Source organism: Cervus elaphus, chromosome 19, assembly GCF_910594005.1.
Source record: "Cervus elaphus chromosome 19, mCerEla1.1, whole genome shotgun sequence".
Classification (NCBI taxonomy): domain Eukaryota; kingdom Metazoa; phylum Chordata; class Mammalia; order Artiodactyla; family Cervidae; genus Cervus; species Cervus elaphus.
Genome location: NC_057833.1, coordinates 92,450,685 through 92,475,685, shown reverse-complemented (window position 1 = coordinate 92,475,685; position 25,001 = coordinate 92,450,685). Strand labels below are relative to the sequence as shown.

General features: G+C 38.8%; 1 non-coding gene and 1 pseudogene across 1 annotated transcript; one reads left to right on the top strand and one right to left on the bottom strand.

The window, feature by feature from the left end:
* Positions 1 to 24,437, bottom strand: part of LOC122675257 — a 99,067-nt pseudogene extending 74,630 nt beyond the window's left edge.
* On the top strand, positions 2,767 to 2,873 carry LOC122676205. Its single transcript, XR_006335489.1, has one exon. It is a non-coding gene; the product is annotated as a U6 spliceosomal RNA (small nuclear RNA).
* Positions 24,438 to 25,001: the final 564 nt, after the last annotated feature.

Here is a 25,001-nt window from a genome sequence, read left to right as displayed (position 1 = left end):
CCCATGTCCCCTGCATCAGCAGGCAGATTCTTAGCAAGTGGACTACCAGGGAAGTCATCCCATAGACATCTTGGATTTCCCTGGTGGCTCAGATGATAAAGAGTCTGCCTGCAAAGCTGGAGACCAGGGTTTGATCCCTGAGTCAGGAAGATCCCCTGGAGAAGGAAATGGCAACCCACTCCAGTATTCTTACCTAGAAAATTGCATGGATGGAGGAGCCTGGCGGGCTTCACTCCATGGGGTTGCAAAGAGTCGGACACAACTGAGCAACTAACACACACCCTTTCCCATCAATGGCAAAGCCTGGGGATAAAACCTAGTATCTCATTAATCAAGTGTCTGATGACTTGGAATAGGGTTTAATTAAGATTCAAGAATAGGTTCTATGACATACATTTGCTAATAAGTAATGGCTTGCTTCATAGAATTTGGCCAAAATCTTACTTTAATTCTAATATACCCCTCGGATAGGGTAGTGGGAGACAGGTGGCCTAAAAGATCTAGAATTATCAGAAGCTCCCGATATTTACCAGAAGAACTTGGCAATTTCTGAACAGCTCTAGTCATGGCACAAGGCTATTTCACTATATTAAACATTAATATTCTTTTTTATTGAAATATAGTTGGTTTACAATGTGATGTTAATTTCTTTTGTAGAGCAAAGTGATTCAGTATATATACGTATCTGTTAACCTCAAACTCCCAACCCATCTCTCTCTCACCCTGCTCCCATCTTGGCAGTCTGTTCTCTATAAACATTAACATTCTTACTGACTAGGTCAAAATTAATCAATAATGACAACTCAGACTTGGTATTTTGTAGATAAAAGTTGGACACAATAATTTTTTAAAAATACCTTTGTTGGCATTTTAAAAACAAACAGGCTAAAGCTTGTCATTTTATCAATAAAATATTTTTGAATTAAACACATACTGATTTCTAATCACGCATTCTAATTTTTTAAGAATGCAGATGCCCTCGGAAAGTCAAAAGATTCTAGCTGCACCTCTCCACACTGTTAATCATCTGTGGGCAAGTCACTCAGATGTCAATATTTTTATCTATTGTTCCCTTTCCTCCCAGTATTGTAGTAAAGATCAATCTAGAAAATATACTTGACTGTGCTTCAAAAAGTTAAAAACAGAAAAGGCTACTGTTCTCACTGTTCTTTTTTCAACTGTGAAAAACAACTTGTATTTCATGGCAAGACAAAAAATAAGCATTAAAAATTTTTCTCTGCCTTTTGGCTTCCTCTCTCCCCTCTACATTAGAGTATCTGCATTGTACTTCTGCCAAACATCCCCCATCAGCAGAAATACTGATTCAACCATACAAAGCATTCTTCTGACATTATTCTCCTAGCATCAACAAGACAACTCCTTAAAAGATAACATTCCTTTTTGATCTTGTATCTAGATTGTGCAAGCTGTCATTTAATGTACAGCCCTCTGGCTCAAAAAAAAGTTAAATAGCTGTGCAGAACAGTTCTCAGAGCTTTCTGAGATGCTATTCCTAGGTTATAATCCTCAATTTGACGCCAATAAAATTTTCTACTTCTTTCTTAGATCAACTGATTAATTTTTGTCAATACTACCAAAGAGTATATGATAGAAGGGGTTCACATACACCATCCACTCCTATGGGAACATTTATATATTTTACGAACACTCACACAAAACTTCCTGTGTTTCAGGCACCCTTCTTAACTATTTGGAAATTACAGCTCATTGAATGCACAACTCCCTATGAAGTAGATGTCCTTATCATGTCTGCTTTACAGATGAGGAAACTGAGGCACAGAGCGTTCATACAACTTTCCCAGGGTCACACAGGAAGTTGAATTGCAGAATTAAAATATAAACCTATCCGACTTCTTAACCACCACAGGAAGCTGTCACTAAGAGAAACAAAGTGAATCACATGTAGTTTCAGCTTGATGTTTGGTTTTGCATTTTCAGCAGTTATACAAAGAAACATGAAAGATAAAGTCAGCTATTTGAAGACTCGAAATTGCAATTTTACATAAAAAATAAAATTAAAAAATAAACATTAAAAAAAAAATCTCAATTTTTTTAAAGTCCACTTTTCTCTCCCCTCCTTGGGTAATAATAATAAGATAACCACTTGAGAAGCACAAGGTAGAGAGGAAAGTTTCTGGAGTTAGACTTCAGAACAGCTTAGTGTCGATATTCTTGAAGGGTATTGCAATTGCTCTTCATGAGTATTTAAGGTCAAAGAACAATATTTGTGCTTTTTCTCATTCCAGATCTGCTGCTAAATCATTTCCCACAGATCAGGACCCCAGAGTCTCTCTTTTATCTAGTCTACATGGGGGAGGAAAAAAATGGGCAGGAAGCAGAAAGATGCTACTCAGATTACACAAATTGCTGTGCTTTCTTTTCTAATCAGAAAGTGTAACTTTAAAAAAAATAAGCTATTCATTTATTTTTGGCTATGTAGGGTCTTTGTCACTGCACAGGCTTTTCTCTGGTTACAGCAAGCGAGGGCTACTCTCTAGTTGTGGTGCACAGGCTTCTCACTGCAGCGGCTTCTCTTGTTGCAGAGCACCGGCTCTAGACATATGGGCTTCAGTAGTTGAGGCTCCCAGGCTCTAAAGCACAGGCCCAGAAGTTGTGGTGCAAAGGCTTAGTTGCTCTGTGGCGTGTGGGATCTTCCCAGACAAGGGATCGAACCCATGTTTCCTGCATTGGCAGCTGGATTCTTTACCACTGAGCCACCAGGCAAGCCCCATAGAGTGCAGCTTTGTGCTTGCTTTGGTAGCACATCTATTAATATTGGAATGATACAGAGAAGATTAGCATGACCCCTGTGCAAGGATGACATGAAAATTTGTGAAGTGGTCCGTATTTTTGAAATATGGTATAGACGATCTTATTTGCAAACAGAAATAGAGACATAGACACAGGGAACAAATATATGATACAAAGGAGGAAGGAGGGGAGGGTGGGATGAATTGGGAGATTAAAATTGACATATATACACTATTGATAGTATGTATAAAATAGATAACTACTAAGATCCTACAGTATAGCTCAAGGAACTCTACTCCAACCTCTGAGGTGACCTAAATGGGAAGGAAATCCAAAATAGAGGGGGCATATGTATACATATAGCTGATTCATTTACTGTACGGTAGAAACTAACACAACTTTGTAAAGCAACTATACTCCAATAAAAATATTTTAAGTGTAATTTTTACTCATAAAAAATAAAAGGAGGCCCTTCTTCCCAAGCAGAATTTCTAGTGATTGCTGCAGGTAAGGTATTTAGTGAAGTTTAGTAACAATGGATTTCTTTTTTGGCTAGACTTGCCATTGGCAGCAATTCTGGTTTTACACATATTTCAGCAAGGTAATATTTCAAAAATGATGCCTCAATATCTCGGAGAAGGCAATGCCAACCCACTCCAGTACTCTTGCTTGGACAATCCCATGGACAGAGGAGCCTGGTAGGCTGCGGTCCATGGGGTTGCTAAGAGTCGGACACGACTGAGAGTCTTCACTTCCACTTTTCACTTTCATGCATTGGAGAAGGAAATGGCAACCCACTCCAGGGTTCTTGTCTGGAGAATCCCAGGGACGGGGGAACCAGGTGGGCTGCCATCTATGGGGTTGCACAGAGTCGGACACGACTGAAGTGACTTAGCAGCAGCAGCTGCAGCAGCCTCAATATCTTGTATCCTTAACAGGAGCAAAAAGTTTTAAACACTGCAGCAGAAAGAATAACTTCACAGTTGTTATTATTGTACAGCAAACACTCCAGGTATAAAGTCCCTACTATGCAGCAAGTCCATCCTGTGCTCAGCAGGGAAGACCAACATAAGTCATGGAACACTTGACTGTGTGTCCTATAAAAAGGTCCCACAGCAGTGGTGGAAGCTGTCAGAGGAGTAATAATGACAGAACAATGTGACTTGTGGTCTGACACAGGTGTATAAAATATTGTGGAAGCACTGTAGGCGAACAGCTCCATCATGCTAGGCAAGCACTGATGAGGTAACCTTTAGTTTTGCCTTGAAGGGCAATAGAATTTTAACTGGTGGAGAAGGGAGGCAGAAGGTGTCCATATTTCAAGAAGGAGGAGCATCATGAGAAACGGCATAGAGGGATGAGAGGAAATAATTTGTTTGTGGGACTGATGAAAATTCTTAGTGACTGGAGGACAGCACCCATGGGAAAAGGGGTTGGAGAGGAGTAGGGGATGATTCGTCAAGAACATTTTAAGGAGTTTATATTTTATCCCATAGACAAAAACTTTTTTTTTTTTTAGTTTAAAAGCAAGTCAGAGGCTTTCCTGGTGATGCAGTGGCCTGGAAAATCCCATGGACAGAGGAGCCTTGTGGGCTACAGTTCACAGGGTTGCAAAGAGTCAGACACAACTCAAGTGACTTAGCATGCATGCATTTATGTATTTTTCCCTCCCACAGTGGGTATATATGGTGTTGTGAGAGAATTTTTCTTTCATTGTGCACAAATACCCATTATGCCTGAGATAATAGTTGAATCATGGAGCTTAAATCACATTGCTCAAGTTGGCAGATTTCCCTGAACTGAACCACATGCAAGTTGAGAATTAGTGGGCCAATCAGAACTTGTTAGGTACAAATATTTTCAGCCTCAGTTCTCCCTTATTCCCTGAATCTCACATTAATATTGTTTTAACTGCTTTCAAATTTATACTTTCCTCATGATACTCTAAACTACCATGTTCCCAAAAGTTCATTTTTTTTTTGGCCCAAATAATATACTTTCCTTCTACTTCATATTTCAGGTATCAAATTAATTCTTTTAGCAAGTAGCTATTCCAAAGATCTACAAATCTATTAATAAAAACATTTATTATTCATTTATTGGGCTTAAGATACTGTGCTGAGTACTACAGGAAATAAAAAGATGAGCAACATGGCAACTCTGCCTCTACATATAATCTTTTGTGACGTTTTATATACATATAGATAACCTTTTGTGATATTATACATAATTATATTGTGTGAGATGTCATATATATATATGTATACACACACACACACTTATATGTATCTCTTTTTTTGTGAGGATTAACATAGAGATACAAGCAACTGCAAACACAAGGCAGGGGCTTCCCTAATTGTCCAGTGGTTAAGAATCCACCTTCCAGTGCAGGGTACGTGGATTCAATCCCTGGTCAGGGAACTGAGATCTCACAAGCTATGGAGGAATTAAGTCCACATGCGGCAACTACTGAGCCTGTGAACCACAACTAGAAAGCCCAGGTACTGCAAACTAAGACTCAACATAGCCAAATAAATAAATGTGTTTTGTTTTTTTTTTTTTAAAGAAGGCAAATGGAGTGCAATAAAATAGAGATATTAAAATACAGTGGGGAAAATAAAGGAAGAACAGATTTCTTCTATAAGATACTCTTGGAATCTTCATGGAGTTGGTGACATTTGACCTAGGTCTTCAAAGGTGCATGACATACAGCAAATGAAAATGCATAGAGGAATATTTCTTCCATTGTCTAGGAAAAATACTCCTGCATTTTCCTTTGTTTTCACAATACTTCTGACACAAGATGTGTGAGTTTTCCACACATCAAGCAACTCTCTGCAACACCAGCTGGGTCTTCATAATTCAAATCTGACATTCTTAGAGGAAGCACAGTGACTAAAACTGCCCACCCTGACCAGGCACTACCATTGGTGTGAGTTATTCTGTGACAGGAGGTCCTAATAAGGAACACAGAGCTAATAAGCCACCACCAACCAGAAGAGTTTGGGAAAGGTCTAAAGGAGACACCACATGTCCAACCACCTCCCGGAATCCTTCTTGCTGGCATCCACCTTGGCTGAGCAATAAGTGTGCCATTAGGAAGGACCTTGAGTCAGAATGATGGGCCAAAGACAACCCGAAAAGCAATCCCGTCACCATGAAACTCAAGACTGTGAGCCACGTGACTGAGCAGTTCTGGGTTCCCTTACCCTACTGCTCTCTGCCCAGGTGCCCTTTCCCAACAAACCCTCTTGCTTTTTCAGCTCATGTGTCTCCTCAGACAATTTATTTCCCAGTGTTAGACAAGAGCCCACTCTCAGGCCCTGGAAGGGGTCTCCAGACCCAGGTCTCCAGCAACAACACTGTATACTTGAAGTGAGCATCAGATCCCACAAATTAAGGGCTCAGTTCCACAAGACTGACCCCACTTCAGACAGCAATTGCAAATCTCTGATCGTCACCTGAACTTCTGACCCACTGTCTATATGGGTCGGGGTTCCCACCACCCCACTTTGGGTTCCATAATTTGTTAGAATAACTTACGGAAGTCATGGAAATACTCACTTAGCATACGCTGGTTTATTGCAAGGGTTACAACAAAGGATAAGAATGAACAGCCAGAGGAAGAAACATAAATGGTGAGGTTCAGAAGGGTCCCCAATGCAGGAGCTTCTGTCCCTGTGGATATGGGATACGCCACTCTCTTAACATGTAGATGTGTTCACAAACCCCAAAGTTCTTCAAATCCTGTAGTATTGGGATTTTTATGGAGGCTTCATCGTGAAGGTATGATGGAACATTAACTTAATATCTAGCTCCTGTCTCCTTCCTTAAGGAATGGTGGTGGGGCTGAAAGTTCCAATCTTTTAATCACAGCTTGGTCTTTCTCATAGCCAGCCCCCAGCAGCAGTCCACCAAGAATAACCTCTTTAGAACAAAAGATACTTCTAGCATCCAGGAAATTCCAAGGGATTTAGGAGTTTTGTATCAGGAACTGGGGTCAAAGATCCACTCTAAGGACAGAAGATGCTCCTAGTGTTCTTCTCACTTAGGAAATTACAAGTGTTTTAGGAGCTCCGTGCCAAGAACTAGAGGCAAAGTTTTCTGGTTTTTGTTGTTGTTTTGTTTTGTTTTTTTCAAAGAGAGGTTTATATTTTTATTATTTTTTTAAATTTTATTTCACATTCGCTGATGAAGGGAAAGGACAAAAAGAAGCAGTTCAGTGGCACATAGCATATAAGAGCTTTAAGTGAGAGATGAATCTGGAGAAATCAGTTAGGGTCAAATCATATAGGCAGCCTTAGATATCATATTGAGATTTCTATCAGTTTAAGAAAATGAAGCCAAAGAACTAAATTTGACTCAGGTGTAATTTTATTGGCGCCACAATACTCTCTAAATGTAATTGTCTAGTTAATGACTGTAATCAATACTATGGAAAATTTTACTACAATGGGCCCCTGAGAATCCTTGGGATTCAATGCCCTTGCTGAATCAACTTACTTTTCCACTGACACTGTAACTGTGGATAAAACTCTGAAGAGTGTCTACATATTTAAGAAGTGGGTAAAATGAGAGAAAAAGTGGAGTAATTAAGGGAATATCCCCCAAATTTCCTTCAAGGTTGTTGCTAAAAAAGAAAACAAACTTCTGGGACTTCTCTGGCAGTCCAGTGGTTAAGAATTTACCTTCCAGTGCAGGGGACTCGGGTTCGATCCTTGGTCAGGGAACTAATATCCCACATGCCACAGGGCAACTAAGCCCTTGCTCTGCAACTAGAGAGAAGCCCACAACCACAGCTAAGATCCTGCCTGCTGCAACTAAGACCTGATGCAGCCAAAAGTAAATAAATAATTAATATTTAAAAAAGAGAAAGAAGTTGGCAAGCTTGGGGTCTTAAAAGAGAAAAAGAAAAAAAATTCTGTCCCCATCACATGTGTTCTCCCTGGTCTTACACTTGGTTTTCCTTGACCTCAGGTTCACATTCCTGTGTGTACACTGGGATCTGTACTGGGCACAGAAGGCCAGGCCTGACTCTGAGCACACCATATTCTTACATGCTCCAAAACTAAGTCTCTGTCTCCAAGCTCATAAGAAAAAGAAGTACTCTCCCTCTCAGGACATTATTTTTATACCATCAATGCTCCTGACAAATATTAGGTTAATAAAATCCTGTTACCATACATCCCAATGGATAGAAACAAAAGCATCTTTGTACATGATCCTATCCTGGGTAGACTGAAGGAATGCTCTCGGCTCAGTCTGACTACATTCATTGCTCCTCAGCAAATCCAACTTGGGGCAGAACAGAAAAGCCCCAAGTGCTAACTTTATGATCAACAGGTTTCAAGAACAAGCAATTTTACAAAGCACCCTTAGGCAGAAGTATATAAAACTGTGTATAAAAACAATGGGCAGTTTTAAAATAAAATCCAAATGCCAGGCATAAAAATTCATTTTTCTTACTTTACTCTGAAAGAATCCACCAGGGAGAAATTCAGCAAATAAAATCTGTTGAAAATATGAGCATTCCTGCAGGCTTATTTCCAGTGGGACATTAACACAGGCTTGCAGTAATACCTCTATTAATGAAGAGAATGTGTTTCAATGACACACTTATTCATCAACTATTTCATAAGCAAGACAGAAAAAAAAATCAAAATATCTAGGTGTTAGCTTCAGACCTTCAAGTGGGAAGGTGAAAATATGACATATACTATAGAAATATGATAAAATACTAAAGAAAATAGCATCAAATCTACTGAAAAACATAAAATAGTCCTCCTACAAGTCAGTTTTGAAGTAAATGATGAGAAATCATTTTAAAGGAGTTTAGGAAAGAAACCAAGTATTAACCCTGTAGTTAAAAGCAGAAGGTTTAGGGGGAAAGTTGATTGGAAAAGATTCACCAGCTGATGTGTTAAAGGGCAAGACAGCCCAGGTTTCAGTAAGACCCGGTAGCAAAGGACACAATTTCATCCAGCTCCAGCCATCCCAGTAAGTGCCAGTGCTGACCCAGAGGAATAGAGGGAGGAGGAGAGACAGGGAAGAGTAGTCTAGGGAAAACAATGAAGTATCATTCTTCCCCCTTCATTTGAATTTTTTTCATTTTTTTCTGAGTTTTATTCAGATATAATTGACATACAGCACTATATACATTTAAGGGTGTCCCAGGAGGTGCAGTGGTAAAGAACCCACCGCCAATGTACGAGATGCAAGAGATGTGGGTTTGATCCCTGGGTCGGGATGATCCCCTGGAGAAGGAAATGGCAACCCACTCCAGTATTCTTGCCTGGAACATCCCATGGGCAGAGGAGTCTGGCAGGTTACAGTCCATGAAGTCACAAGGAGTCAGACATGACTGAGCACATTACTATGACAACAATATACATTTAAGGTGCCCAGCATAAGGATCTGACTTACACAAATCATTAAAGAACTGTCATAATAAGTTTAGTGAGGATCCATCATCTCATATAGATACAAAATTAAAGAAACAGAAAAAAAACTTTTTTTGTGATGAGACCTATTAGTATTTGCTAAATATCAATAACCTCAGATATGCAGATGACACCACCTTTATGGCAGAAAATGAAGAGGAACTAAAAAGCCTCTTGATGAAAGTAAAAGAGGAGAGTGAAAAAGTTGGCTTAAAGCTCAACATTCAGAAAACTAAGATCATAGCATCTGGTCTCATCACTTCATGGGAAATAGATGGGGAAACAGTGGAAACAGTGTCAGCCTTTATTTTTTTTGGGCTCCAAAATCACTGCAGATGGTGATTGCAGCCATGAAATTAAAAGACAGCTTACTCCTTGGAAGGAAAGTTATGACCAACCTAGATAGCATATTAAAAAGCAGAGACATTACTTTGCCAACAAAGGTCCATCTAGTAAAGGCTATGGTTTTTCCAGTGGTCATGTATGGATGTGAGAGTTGGACTGTGAAGAACGCTGAGCACTGAAGAATTGATGCTTTTGAACTATGGTGTTGGAGAAGACTCTTGAGAGTCCCTTGGACTGCAAGGAGATCCAACCAGTCCATCCTGAAGGAGATCAGTCCTGGGTGTTCATTGGAAGGACTGATGCTGAAGCTGAAACTCCAATACTTTGGCCACCTCATGTGAAGAGTTGACTCATTGGAAAAGACCCTGATGCTGGGAGGGATTGGGGGCAGGAGGAGAAGGGGACGACAGAGGATGAGATGGCTGGATGGCATCACCGACTTGATGGACATGAGTTTGGGTAAACTCCGGGAGTTGGTGATGGACAGGGAGGCCTGGCGTGCTGCGATTCAAGTGGTCTCAAAGAGTCGGACACGACTGAGCAACTGAACTGAACTGAACTGAACTGAATAGTTAACAACTTTCATATGTAACATTCAGCAGTGTTAATTTGACATGTACATTATATCCCTAGTTCCTATCTATCTATAACTGGAAGTTTGTACCTTTTAATCTCCTTCATCTATTTCTTTCATCCACCCACACCCACCATCCTATCTTTAATAGGAGTGACAACTTTACTTTCATAGTCTAGAGACCATATGACTTGAGTCTCTTACATACCTGCTTCCCAAAGCCTAATACTCTTTTAAGAGGAAACCAAATATTCCCCTTCATAATTTGAATGTTTAGGTATAAAACTTAAGTGTGTAAACATTAAGTGCTATTGAGGGTAGGCATGCGTGAGTGTGTGCTCAGTCATGTCCGATTCTTTGCGACCCCATCGACTGTAGCCGGCCGGGCTCTTCTGTCCATGGCATTTCCCAGGCAAGAATACTGAAATGGATTGCCATTTCCTACTCCAGGGATTTTTCCCAACCCAGAGATTGAACCTGTGTATCCTGCCTTGGCAAGTGGATTCTCCACCACTGCATCACCTGGGAATTCCATTGAGGGTAAAATAGTCATGAAATACAAGAATCAAAACAAATGTCCAGGGACTTCTCTGGTGGTCCAGTGGTTAAGAATCTGTGTTCCAATGCAGGAGATGTGGGTTCAATCCCTGGCCAGGGAACTAAGATCCCACATGCCACGGAGCAACCAAGGCAATGCACAGCAATTAGAGGAAGATCCTGTATTCTCAACTAAGCTCTCGTGGGCCACAGTTAAGACCTGACACAATCAAGTAAATGAATAAACATTCAACAACAAAAACATAAAGATCAAAATGTCCACAAGGGCAAGCAGGGGACATAAATGAGTGAAGCAACTGAGGAGGGGGAATGAAGAGTTTCCCATACAGGGCACACGCCATCTGCAGGGGCCAGACACCCCCCAGTTTCAAGTTTGAGTGGTCAGGGGAAAGTCTGCATGGTTACAAATGTTGCAAGAGCTTCTGGTATTTCAAGACAGATGCTGACCCCTACTTTAATGTAAAATGTTTGTATTTTCAGAACATTGACAACTAATTCATTCCCGCAAACAAAACAAAATACTCTGGGGCAAACAAAAGTTTCATGCCAAACTCAGGATATAGACTGCCATTTTATAATTTGCTCATCAAGAGGCATTCAGTCAACAAGGAAGGCTAGCGGAAGTGAGAGTTATTAGGGCTTCTTCTGGGAAAGTTGAAAGTAAAGAGCATAGGAGGGCATTGGCTTCAAAGGGTGAGGCATATTTTGACAGCCTCACCATTTCGCTCCTTGTAGCCTTGGCCTCCTGTATTTAGATGGGACAAGTGGAAGCCGTGTGGTGCCATTTGTCAAGCCGGTTAACCACATACAAACTTTTACTTCCCACAGTTTTAATACTGCCAGTTTCATCATGAAGGAGACCAGTTCCCAGAGTTTTCACTAATCAAGGTATCACATTATGTTTTTTGGCACAAAGTGTATTTATGAATCACATGAGTTCCATCTAAACGGATGATTTTTTCCAAGATGTAGCAGACTGAGTATGGTTTTGGATTCTGCAGCCCAAACATCAATGAGGCATTTTTTTTTTTTAAGGAATTAAACTATAATCTGCCATGAAGCAATAATTCACTACAGAGCTTTGGGCAAGAAGCCTGCCACAAATCGTCAGTCTGAAATGTTATTAACACATCAGCTACTAAGGTCACTGAAAGACCCCATAGAAGTTTCTTTTACAGTTCTTAGATGGTGAAATAAATAAATCACTTAACTGGGGCACAGAACTTGCTTTAAACAAATAAACTCAACATTTGCTATTAATCAATTTCCAGGAAAGCAGCAATCTGATAAATAGTTCTTAGGATAGTAAGAATCCTACAGCTTAAGTTAGATAGCAAGAGTCATCTGCAATGATATCCCAAGGTACTCATGTACCACTGAGTAAAAGGAATATATATATATGTATATATATACACACACACACACACACACACACAGGCTTCCCTGATGGTTCAGATGGTAAAGAATCTGCCTGCAATGTGGGTGACCTGGGTTCAATCCCTAGGTTGGGAAAATCCCCTGGAGAAAAGAATGGCTACCCACTGCAAAATTATTCATGGGATTCTCCATGGACAGAGGAGCCTAGTGGGCTACAGTCCATGGGGTTGCAAAGAGTTGGACAGGACTGAGCAACTAACACACACACACATGAACACAAGCTAAATTATGTGTGTGGAGAAATGGTACTCTTGAAAAAACTGGAAACATTCATACGGTCTCACTATGAATTTTTTAAAGCTGGTACTGCTTGCTTACATGCTTTTTGCACTCTACTGTAAATTTATTTTATATATAAATAAATATTTTCTCATTACCAACCATCTCCATTAGGATCTAGCAGACCATGAAATAGGCTCTGCAAGATCAAGCAATGCACTTAGGCCCAAAAAAATATTGTTTTGGCTTCTAGCTTAGGAACTCATGGAGAAATAAAATTTTACATAATAACTTGGAGAACATACACTATATAATCCTTTCCAGTCAAAGGCATTTTTAAAATGGAAAGCAGATTATTTATAACTGTGAAAAAATAAACGTTTCTCTTTCTATCTACTTCTTCATCCACCTTTCTCGTATTTCTAACTTACATTTTTTTCCAACAATTCATATGTAAAGGAGTATTTTTTTCTGTAATCTAAGAAAAACCCAAGGACAAAGCATCTTGAGATTTAAAGTTGCTACATTAAAGACCAAGTTAGTAATCAATTCACTCCTCCACTTGTTTTGAGCACATAACTTCCAATGACAAGAATATTAAAAATATTCACTAAGTGACTTAAAATGTCACTAAGAATGTTATGAAGTGCAAGAGCAAGTTTGTGGCCACATCTTAGATACCATTCTGAAATGTCGCTAAAATGTCAATGAATCAAGTGAATATTCCATTAATTAGGTAAATGATGCCCTATGATAACCACAGCAAATATACACAGTTGATTATGGTTATAGGCATTCATTTCAATTTTTATTTAAATTGCATAACTATTTAGCACCTTTCACACAGTGCATGTGCAGAGCACCCAAAGTTCAAAAGGAGTATTTAAGTACCCTCCCAAAGAAACACTAGAGAGTTATATGTTTGCCTAGAATTTAAAGTGAGCAGTAAATGTAGTAACACAAACTTTTGCAGCACAAGTTCTCATGCCAAGTTTAGAAACTGGCAAAAGCCCAGGGACCGATGTGAGAGGTTGGCACAGTGGGAACAGTCAGTTTTGATTGGCAGAAGGAATGCCTTGGGAAGCACAGCAAAGCCTACACAAGGGCACTTGTGTCCCGGCTCCTGTGAGCCCCAGAAAAGAGGCGGCGTAAGGGCCCTGGGACGCCTACACAGCAGAGACCACCAGTTCGGCAGCATGCACGACACATATCGATATTTTTATTTAGCAGAATGTGAAAAAGAGTTTTAACAGAACTGAGCTAACACTTGAAGAAAAATGAATGAACCCACTAAGTCATTTGGTTTAATACAGTATTTATATTTGGAAGACCATATTTCAGAGTCCAAGATATTTTTCACATACTCCAAGGGATTTCTAAAATTTCAGTGTATTTAAATGTTAGCTACTTAATTTAATTAGAGGATTTCATTTTCAGAAAACGAATCAATCTTAAATTGATGCTGAGGCATCACCTGAAAGACTTGGCTGGAGGAGAGGAATGTGGTTTTGTGGGAAGAGATCTGGCTGGGGCCTCTCGGACTCAGGGATTAGTCTCAGCGCGATGGTGAAGAGAGCTGGATGCATTAGGAACTAGGTGACATTACTGATAAACTATTTGTGTCGAAATGTACTTGAATGGAACCACTCCTAAAGATCAAACTTCTGGTTTACGGAAAAACAGGAGCTGGAAGAACAAGTTAAAGCAGCATCAGCAGGAAGCAATTAAACAAATTCAAAAAGCAACGGTTTTTACAAGACAAGTAGCTCATCCACAAGTTAACACCAGGGAGAGGGAAGGAGGAAAATGTGGATGCTGTAAATAAAAACAAATAAGAAACGCCACAACCAACACACTGTGTGTCCCTGGTTAGGATCTTGGGTTCAGTAACTAGCTACAAAAGACCTGTTAGGGACAAGACAGAAAGTTGGAATATTGGCTCAGCACCAGATAGCGTGAGGCAATCACTATTCTATTTTTAGTTGTGATAATAGAATTGTAATTACATAGAAAACTGCCCTCATTTTCTAAGAAAATGAACTATTTCGAAGAAAATGAACTATTTCGGGATAAAATGTTAGGATGCTTCTAATTTATTTTATAAGATTTCATATAAAATAGAAATACAGCAAAAGTTTCAATAATTGTAAAATCCCAGTAGGGGATATACAGGTGTTTATGTATGGTGTTCTCTATACTTTTCAGTATGTTTTAAATTTTTAATAATAAAAAATATAAATAAAACAAAAAGTTTAAAGTAATTTCTTTTATTTTCTTAATTTTAGAAATTCAAAGCAAAATAGTTACTATATTGCATTTAACTATCTTTGTGTCCTGTAAGTCCTAATAAATAATTTTTGATCTTCTATTTATTCATACTCCTTAATGCTTTTCAAAACATGCAGCACATAGCTGGACTTTACCTGCTTAAACACTATCTTTTATAGACTACCTGAATTATGTATTATTGTACTTCTCTGAAATACAAGTTTAGAAAATAAAGTATTTTAAAAGATAGCAAGTCATTCAATACCATCATCCAAAATGACCACTGCTAATAATAATATTCCAGTCTTTTTTACAGTATATAAATTTTGATATACTAAGATAAAAATATATCCAATTTTTTATTCTGCTTTTTTACATTTTGGTACAAGTCCAATCATTAGGGTTTTTTTTTTTTTCTAAATATTATTTTAAATCATTTTAAAGTAGTGCTTGCTTCGGCAGCACATATACTAAAAATCATTTTAAAGCTTTCTCCCAACATAGGGTAGATTTTATAACTACAGTGTACCTATGCATAAGGAAAGAATTTTTCAAGTCAACATTTAATTATCTTTTCCATTGGAGAAATTCCTATTAAGGAAGCCACAAAGAGGAAAACCACAGTTAGCAGATAACCACCAAGCTATATTGTGGAATCATGGCTCCAGGGCTTGTCACTCCCTATATCCAGCCAGAAATGGGAGCAGAGGCTTGGCTGCATGTGTGTGCGTGCTAAATTGATTCAGACATGAATGACTCTATGTGACCATATGGACTGTAGCCTGCCAGGCTCTTTGTCCAGTGGGATTCTCCAGGCAAGAATACTGGAGTGGGCTGCCATGCCCTCCTCTTAGGGATCTTCCCAACCCTGGAATGGAACCCATGTCTCATGTCTTCTGCATTAGCACGTGGGGATCTTCACCACTAGCGCCACCTGGGAGGCCTCCATTCAAAGTTGCATAGTACTGACATCCAATTCTGTAACTTTGAACAACTTGAGCCAATTTAGTCTTGGGGACATGCTCCTTCCGGATGGAGTAACTGAACTGAGATAGTCACAAATATCTCTCAGGTGGTTCAATGGTAAAGAATCCACCCGCCAATGCAGGAGACACAGGTTCAACCCCTGGGTCAGGAAGATCCCCTGGAGAAGGAAATGGCAACCCACTCCAATATTCTTGTCTGGAAAATCCTGTGGACAGAGGAGTGTGGTGGGCTACAGTCCCTGGGATCACAAAGAGTCAGATATGACTTAGCAACTGAGTACATCACACACACTTAATAGAAGTAAGATTTAGCTTGACTTGAAGAAAGCATGGCATAGATATTTGAATTGAGAGTCAGGTATGAAGGCAAAAAAGCAAGGGAAGGGATTGAACTGGATAAGGATTTGAAAATGGGCATTTCTGGCAGAAACAGCATAAGCAAAGTTGTGGGGTTGTGCCAAGTTTGTACCAGAAACCAAACTATAGCAGAGAGTTTAGTCTGAGGAGACTTAAAAGACAATTTCTATCAGTAACATTAGACTGATAATAACAGACCTTGAATGACAGTCAGGTTCAATCGGATTTCAAACTTCAAGTCACGTACAGTTGCTGTGAGTTCTCAAGACAAAGAGAGCTACAAGGAAAGAAGTGTTTCAGTTAGATTAATCGGGCCAAAATGTGTGGTGTGGTTTGACTTGGAGGTAAATAGAGGCTAGGAAAGAGTGACATGCCTATAACAACAATGAGTCAGTGAAGGGCTGTAGCCATGGGAGGAGGAAGAAAGGGACATGCCAAAGGAAGAATAAACAAGACTCCATGGCTAATTAGATGAGGGAGAGAATGGAGAGGAAAAAGCGAATGGTGCCTTGTGGCCGTATCCCTTAGTGACTGGGAGAGAGGCAAGTCACCAGTTGAAAAGAGGGGTGGGGAGATGAGAAGAAGATCCAGATAAGATATGAAAGTTTCAGCTGATAGTAGAACATGCATATGAAAGTGCTCTATAGGCATCTGGAAAGATGAACCTGGATCTAGAACAAAAAAGTAATATCTAACAATAAAGCAATGTGAAGCATTTCATGAGTGGTTTGTAGCATCCAGCATCTTAACTATATAGAATTATTCTACAAGTCATGTGCTTAAGTGGTAACTAAAACAAAACTGAAAAAGTCTTCATTCATTGATTGATTTAACAAATAAACATTTATTTTCATCATGAATGACATACTACATTTACTCTTCATCAATGACATTCTTAAACCCATTCCCATTAAGAAGATTTAAAAATGAAATGCAAAGTCAATGCAAATGAAAGTCAAACCAAGATCACTAGGGAAAATGTGCTGTCCTATACGTTGCTAATTACTTGTATATTGAAAAACCAAGACAGGTTATTTTCATATCATAGAAAGCATCAGTGTGATTCTATCTCCACAATCTGATAACACATTCATCCTTTAGACCTGTTAGCAAACTGAGTCTTAAAGCTATTACATCTGAAGTTACAGTTATATTAAATCCAGTTACAAAAAAATCCCCTGCCATCATCTTTGCTATAACTGTCAGTATTACTCAGTTTCCATTATCCACGATATGATTAAGTTCCATGAATCTATTCCAATTCTGTTACACAGATATTCATGGTGTTTCTGCTGTCTGTAACCCAGATAGGTATAAGGTCATATAATTCACAAAATTGTCAAAAAAAAAAAAAAAAAGTGAATCAAAAGGACATTAGCGTAAGGGCTTAATCATTCAAAAATAAGTGGTGTGGTAGCTCCAGAGAGTCAAATCAAATGCCTTTTCAGAACTCTTCTCCTAGGGTATCAAATTCCTGATTTTCCTTATTCTGTGTGTGTGTGTATATGCTCTGTCATGTCAGACTCTTGCAACTCCATGGACTGTCATCTGCCAGGCTTCTCTGTCCATGGGGATTTTCCAAACAAGAATACTGGAGTGGGTTGTCATTTCCTACTCCAGGGGATCTTCCCAACCCAGGGATCGAACCCAGGTCTCCTGATTAGCAGGTGAATTCTTTACCACTGTGCCACCTGGGAAACTCTTCTTTATCCTATGCCTTGACCTAAAAGTCTTACCATATCTTTGTTAACATTTTTGTGTACAATGTTAATAAAAACCAACACGTCAGAAATAACCGTTTCTAATAGGTTCATTAGTCAGCAGATATTAGCTGGGATGCTTTCAGCTGCAAATTAAACTATGATTTAAGCTATCTCGGATAAAGATATGTATAGGTTCATACCCAGAATTCCAGAGGAAGGCATAGTGTAGGTCTGGAACAAGCCAGTAACTCCAGTCCTATTTCTCTGTAATTCACTAAGTCCTCTACTGTGAATTAATTTCATCCTTAGATTAGCTTCTGCATGGTGGAAACAGAGCTGTGGCAGTTCTGAGCTTTTTATCTGCACCTCTGTGATGACCAGAGAAAGGGAGAATAACCCTTTTGAGTGGCTCTTTCTTAAGAGCAAGAAAATGTCTTTTCCTGAAGCACTTAGCAAACCTTTTTTTACATCTCATTGGCACAAACTGGGCCACATCACAAGCTCCTTTCTGCAGCAATCACTGACAAAGAAGAAGGATTATGAGTAGTCGGTGATCCCAATCCCTAGAACCAGGGAAAGTTTTCTTACCTGAAGCCCATGGGCTCCAGGGGAACAAAGGGGAGATATTAACAAAAAGGGAGGGGTAGGGGATTGTTAGGAAGAAAAAAGGAAGGAATGGATGCTGTGGCAGACCAATAGCTCTGCCACCGGACATAATTTTGTTTTCTTAAGTGAGGACTTTTGGGTGGGGTAAAAGAGAAAATGAAAAAGAAGCTATCTGACAGTTCTCATAGTTACCTACTCCTCCCAATTGCCTTCATTTTTCCTTTTTGTATTTTTCAAGATATTTGTCCTATCATTTGTCCCACTTATCAGCCCAACTGCAAGTTAAATTTCTCAATAAGATTACTGACTAGGATACAATATACTGTTACCACTTCTTCCTAGCAATTTTTTTTCAGGTAGGTATTTTCCTTTCTTCTATTTTTAGAAATGGGGCTTCCCCGGTAGTTCAGTGGTAAAGAATTCAACTGCCAACGCAGGAGGCTTGGGTTCAATCCCTGGGTCAAGACGATGCCCTGGAGAAGGAAATGGCAACCCTGTCCAGCATTACTGCCTGGGAAATCCCATGGACAGAGGAGCCCATCGGGCTACAGTCGATGGGGTCGCAAAGAGTCAGACACGACTGAGTGACTAAACAACAATAATTTTTTAGAAATATTAGTCATTTCTAATATTTGGAGGGCAAATTCATCAAAAAATAACAACTTTCTATGCACCGTTTCCAATACTAGATCATTTGAATACCTTTTCTAGGGGGAGTATCAGTATGCATGATATTTTTTAAGACACAAACAATTTATCAAAAGATCTCACATTATCACTGATAGAGTAAAAGGGGAAAAAAAAACTTAAACACAATATACTTCAGCCTGGTCAGATTTAATCTTTTCTCTGTCTCCATAAACTGCTTTTGAAAGGGTGTAGTTTTATCTATTGCCTTTCTTGTTCTCCCACTGGTATGAAGGATGAGTCCCCTTGGCCCCGAATCTGAAATATATTATATTACACATGAAGGCTACTATTTATTGAGCATGTAGAGAGTTATCTAAGTTCCTCCTCATATAAATTCTACATGGTAAATATTATTCACTTAACTTATTCTCAAGAAAACTGAGTCCTAGAGAAGTTAAACTTCACAAAGTTTTCAGACTAATGATCATAAAATTTCAAATAATGCTTGTCAGATTCAAGGACCTTCATGTTACTTTCATTGTATCAAATGGAATCTCAGTTCCAAATGCCCACCAACAATTTTTTTTAATTAAAAGTTTTTTGTTTTTTTTTAAAAAGAACAATTTTAGATTCACAGTGAAACTGAATAGAAACTGAACTAAAAGTATGGAGTTCTTATATACCCTCTGTCCCCTCATATGCATAGCTTCCCCCACTATCAATATTCCCTATCAGAGCAGTATGTTTCTTTCTATTGATTCACTCTTTTTGAAAATTATTTATTTATTGGTTTTGGCTGCACTGAGTCTTTCCTGATGCACACAGACTTTCTCTGCTTGCAGCAAGCAGGGCTACTCTTCTTTGCAATAATACACAGGCTTCTCATTGTGGTGGCTTCTCTTGTTTCACAGCCTGGGCTCTAGGTGTGCTGGCTCAGGATTTGTGGCACAGAGGCTTAGTTGATCCCTCCTGGACAAGGGATCCAACCTCCATCCTCTGCATTGACTGGTGGATTCTTAACCACTGGACCACCAGGGAAGTCCTTCATTCACTCTTGATGTTACACATTTCATGTGTTTTGATATACATGCAATAATTCAAGCACGGGGCTCTCCAGGCGGCACTAGTGGTAAAGAACCCGCCTGTCAATGAGGGAGCCTTAAGAGAGGACGGTTTCATCGCTGCGTCCAGAAGATCCCCTGGAGGACAGCACAGCAACCCACTCCAGTATTCTTGCCTGGAGAATCTCATGGACAGAGGAGCCTGGTGGACTACAGTCCATAGGGTCGCCAAGAGTGGAACTGACTGAAGGGACTTAGCACACACGCACACACGCAATTCAAGTACACACCACTGTAGTATCACACAGAATAGTTCCACTGCCCGAGAAACCCTCTGCGCTTTACCTATTCATTACTGCACCCTGGTACCCATGGCAACCACTGTTATTTTTACTGTCTCCAAATAGTTTTGCCTTTTCCCAAGTGTCATATAGTTGGGATCATACAGTATGTAGCCTTTCCAGATTATCTTCTTTCACTTAGTAATATGCATTTAAGTTTATCCCATGTTTTTTTATGACTTGATAGTTCATTTCTTTTTAGCACTAAATAATATTTCACTGTCTGGTGGTACCACAGTTTATTCATTCATTCACCTACTGAAGGACATCTTAGTTGCTTCCAAGCTTTGGCAGATATGAATAAAGCTGCTATAAACATCTGTATGCAGCTTTTCATGTGATATGCTGTCAATCCCACCAACAATCTTCAGTCACTCCCAACCCCAACAAATCCATTTAACTTATACCAATTGTCACAAAAATTACCTGGAGACTCGTCCTCTGAGTGGAGTTTCTCAGGTACATACAGAATTCTCTAAATCCAAAAGAAAACGTTTCAGAAACACAGATGAGCAGTTAAGGATATTTTATGAGAGTTTATATTAAAATTATAAAAATGCTTCATATGGACTTCTTAACACAAATGACACTCCTGAAATATTGTAAAAATGCAATTTGAAGAATATTATTATATTATTAGTTTTTACTGTTCTCCAGTAGGTAAAAATGAAAGTCACAATGCCAAAGGAAAAAGACAAAGAGGCATTATTTTTCAGAAATTACTATTCCATCCCTCCTTGGCACATATTTTTGAGTGAACATATAAAGAAAAAAGAGAAGGCTATGCAAGCAAACACAAGAACCTTGTCCTCAGAGGCTTTATGTCTTGTGCTTCCATGGGAAAGCCAAATCATGTGATGTCTGTAGCACTAAGGGCAATATAATTAATTCCAAATCATAAATCTCATTGAGAGTTAATGTCCAATATGGGCCAAAAAAATCATCTTAAAACAAGGACGCATAAAATAAATTCCATTTTCAGGACAATTTTAGGAGTTTAATATGAATCTGACTAGTCATGTTTAACACATATAAAATTTTATTGATAGAGTTCACATTATTTTAGATCATTATTTTTTAAAATTATGCAGACACATCTCAAGGATATTGTGAGTTTGGTTGCAGACCACTGCAATAAAGTAAATATTGTAATAACAAATCACATGAATTTTTTGGTTTCCCAGTACATATAAAACTATGTTTACACTATAGTTTAGTCCAGTAAGTGTCCAATAACATTATGTCTAAAAAAATGTATATAGCTTAATTAAGAAATAACACTGTTGGAAAAATGGCACAGAGAAACTTGCTCACAACACAGAGATGACACAAACTCAAAAGTGGAGTGGGCAGGCTAAACAAGGGAGCCAGCCTTGTGAGGCTGTAATGCGATGCCCCAAACCCTCCCTGTGACTGTCAAAGAAAGTGGGAAGCAAAAACCTCCATGCCAGTGTGGACATCCTTGTTTTGAATCATTTCTGATAAATCTGTTGTCAATCTTACCTTTATTCATCTATAGTGTTTTTTTTTTTTTCCTTTTCTCCTTTAGCTGTTTTTAAAATTTCCTTTTCATCACTCCTTCTAAATAATTCAATCTTGATATGACGGTATAATTTCTTCATGTTTCCTGTGAATGGGATTCACTGAGCTCTAGGATCTGTGGGTTTAAAATTTCAACAACTGTGAAAACTATTCAGCCATTACTTATTTAAATATTTTTCTATGCCCCACTCCCTTTCTCCAGAAACTCCAAAGACAATCATATTAGGCTGCCTGAAGCTGTCCCAAAGCTCACTAATGCACTTTTCTTTTATGTCCTTTTGTCTCTCAATGGTTCATTTTAGATACATTTTATTATTATGTCTCCAGTATACTAATCTTTTTCTTTCCTGTAATGTCTTATCTGTTGTTTATTCTATTCATCATATTTAAAAATCTCAGTCCTTGTGGCTTTCATCTCCAGAAGTTTGAGTCTTTTAAGATATTCTATTTAGCTTTTTGAATATAGTTTAATGTCCTTATCTTAATCCAGTTCTGGGTCAGCTTCAACTGATAGATTTTTCACATCATAATGACTCATGTATCTCTGCTTCATTAAGTGCCTGATAATCTTTGATTGGATGCCAGACATTGTGATTTTTTATATCATTGAAAGCTGCATGTTTTTTGTATGTTCTCGAATTTTCTTCTTCAATGCAATTATTTGGGGAAATTTTGATCTTTTTAGACTTTTCTTTTAAGATTTGTTAAGTAGAACTAGAGTAGCATTTAGTTTAGGGCCGATTAATTATGATTAATTATGATTAATTGAGAATTTCTGAGTAGTCAGTGCACTGAATTGTGAGGTTTTATCCAGCGTGGCTAGTAAAATCAGGCCCTCTTCTTAGCAGTGTGTGAATACCAGGTTCTATCACCTCTAATCTTTTTTTTTTAAATAGTTCTTTCCTTGAACATCTTGGATGGCTTGGTGGTAAAGTATCTGCCTGCAGTGCAGGAGACAAAGGAGATGTGGGTTTCATCCCTGGGTTAGGAAGATACCCTTGAGCAGGAAATGGCAATCCACTCCAGTATTCTTGCCTGGGAAATTCTATGGACAGAGAAGCCTGGTGCACTACAGTTCATGAAGTTGAAAGGAGTTGGACATGACTGAACACAGCACACACATTTGTTCCTTGACCTTAGTATGTGTTGATTAGTACTCTTGAATACCAGAGAATTCTGCCAATTTCCAAGACTCTCCCTCTATGCAGTTCTCTCCTTTCAATACGGTGAACTCTTTCTGTTAACCCTACCTACCATAGTCTCTCTGGACTCTGGGCAGCATCTCCTTAACTCAGAGAGTCCACTGTTCTCTGCCTCAGTTTCCTTTTTCTTCACCAAGGCCTAGAAACGCTCTCAGGGAATAAAAGTGCAGTTACGGCTAACTTCACATGCTTCTCATCTTTCAAAGATCTTTGCTTATCTGTCTTTGCTTATGTCAGTGTCTTGAAAACTATTTTTTATATATTTTTGTCTTGTTTTCTTGTTTGTTTAAAGCAGGAGATTAAATTCAATCTCTGTATTCTCTCCTGACTAGAAGCAAAAGTCTGGTGAAAAGATCTTGAAAGAAACTAGATTTGGAAATTGTACAGACAGAAGAGAAAAGAACCCATATCTGCCTACTCCAGTCTACCCTTGCAGCAAGATTTGGCATTCTGGTAGTCACCATTAACTAAATTTTTTTTGTCTCCCTGGACCCCACCTTCACCAGTTCTCAGAATACCTCAGCCTAAGGGAAATGTGTTCTTAGGAAAAGTGCGTATACTGGACCTAGGTCCTACTCCTCTGCATGGGAGCTGGGTTTTTCTGAAAAGCCAGTGGAGATTCACTCAGCAGTTTCAACAGAACTTGTAACAGAGGATGCAGACTTAAGATTAGGACATGGCATTTAACCTGTGAAGGCCTGAACTTCTTCAGTGTGTTTTCACACCAACCCTGAGAAGCGCAGATTTTGATCCAAAGGTGCAAATTCCTCTAAGGGGAGAATTCAGGAGAGATTAAGCTAAAATATCCTTTTTTCTAACACATTCTAGAATAAGCAAATCTTAACTGTGTTACTTAATTTCCTCCAGAAAGAATATAAATCAGAGATTCATAACTATAGCGGAAGAGACTGTGGTAAAAGCCACGAGTTACTAAAGTTAGACTCATTTGTTTAGTCTGAGATTGCTGAAATTGACATTCAGAGAACATAGTTTCCTGGTGGTGTCAAAACAAGTTTATTCTTAGAGAAAAACAGTAAAAGAAGTGACCAGTATATAAAATATATTTTTTAAATAGATTTTCAGGCTATAATGTAGACAAACTTACAACATATTTTCAATGCAATGTTACCAAAGTCTGCCATTTAAGTCAAAGTTCTAGTGAAAAAGTTAATCCTTGAGACTGACCAACTTCCCTACCTTCATCCAAATTTCACTCCAACTTCCCTCTCAGAGAAACTCCTCTTCTTTAAATGGACATACATCTTATCCTTTCATGAAATGCATTCCTCAGAAAGACAATCCAAAGGAAGGCTAAAGGAAGAAAACTGTACAATTATGTTACCTTGTTGAGTCCTGTGATATTAAAGACGTCGATAAACTTTATGAGGAAAACCATGGTATCCTAACACCAAAATTCAAGCTTACCTGCAGATATCCTACCTTTTCATAGACTCTAATTCAAGTATTTCCAATGTATAGATATGACTTAAAATAAATTCTTGTTTCATTAACACCCTCCAAGGTCTCTATTAGAAATTCAGTGTAATAGCCCCAAGCACTTCTTTCTTTCTCCAAACCAGCATTTCTCTTTCCTTGAATCTTGGAGATAGAGCACAGAGGGGTCTGATGTGCCTAAGGCCCCGTTACACTCTGAGCACATAATGTCCTCTCCTACACTATGACTGAGCCCCAACTCAGCTGATAAATCTTGATTTCCCAACCATGTTAAAGCATAGGTATAATAAATAAATACTTTAAGGCCCCAATAGCATGCAAGGGCAGATCCTCCCCTGACTGGACCAGAGAAGTCTTCACTCTGCTGCAGAATCAAGATACTATACATCTCCAGCTCCTAGGACTGTACCACATACTACTCCTAGCTCCAATTCTAGAGCAGCAAATATGCTCCTAGTCATTTATGCAACAGATACCTATTTTGCACCTGTTATGTGCTAGGCAT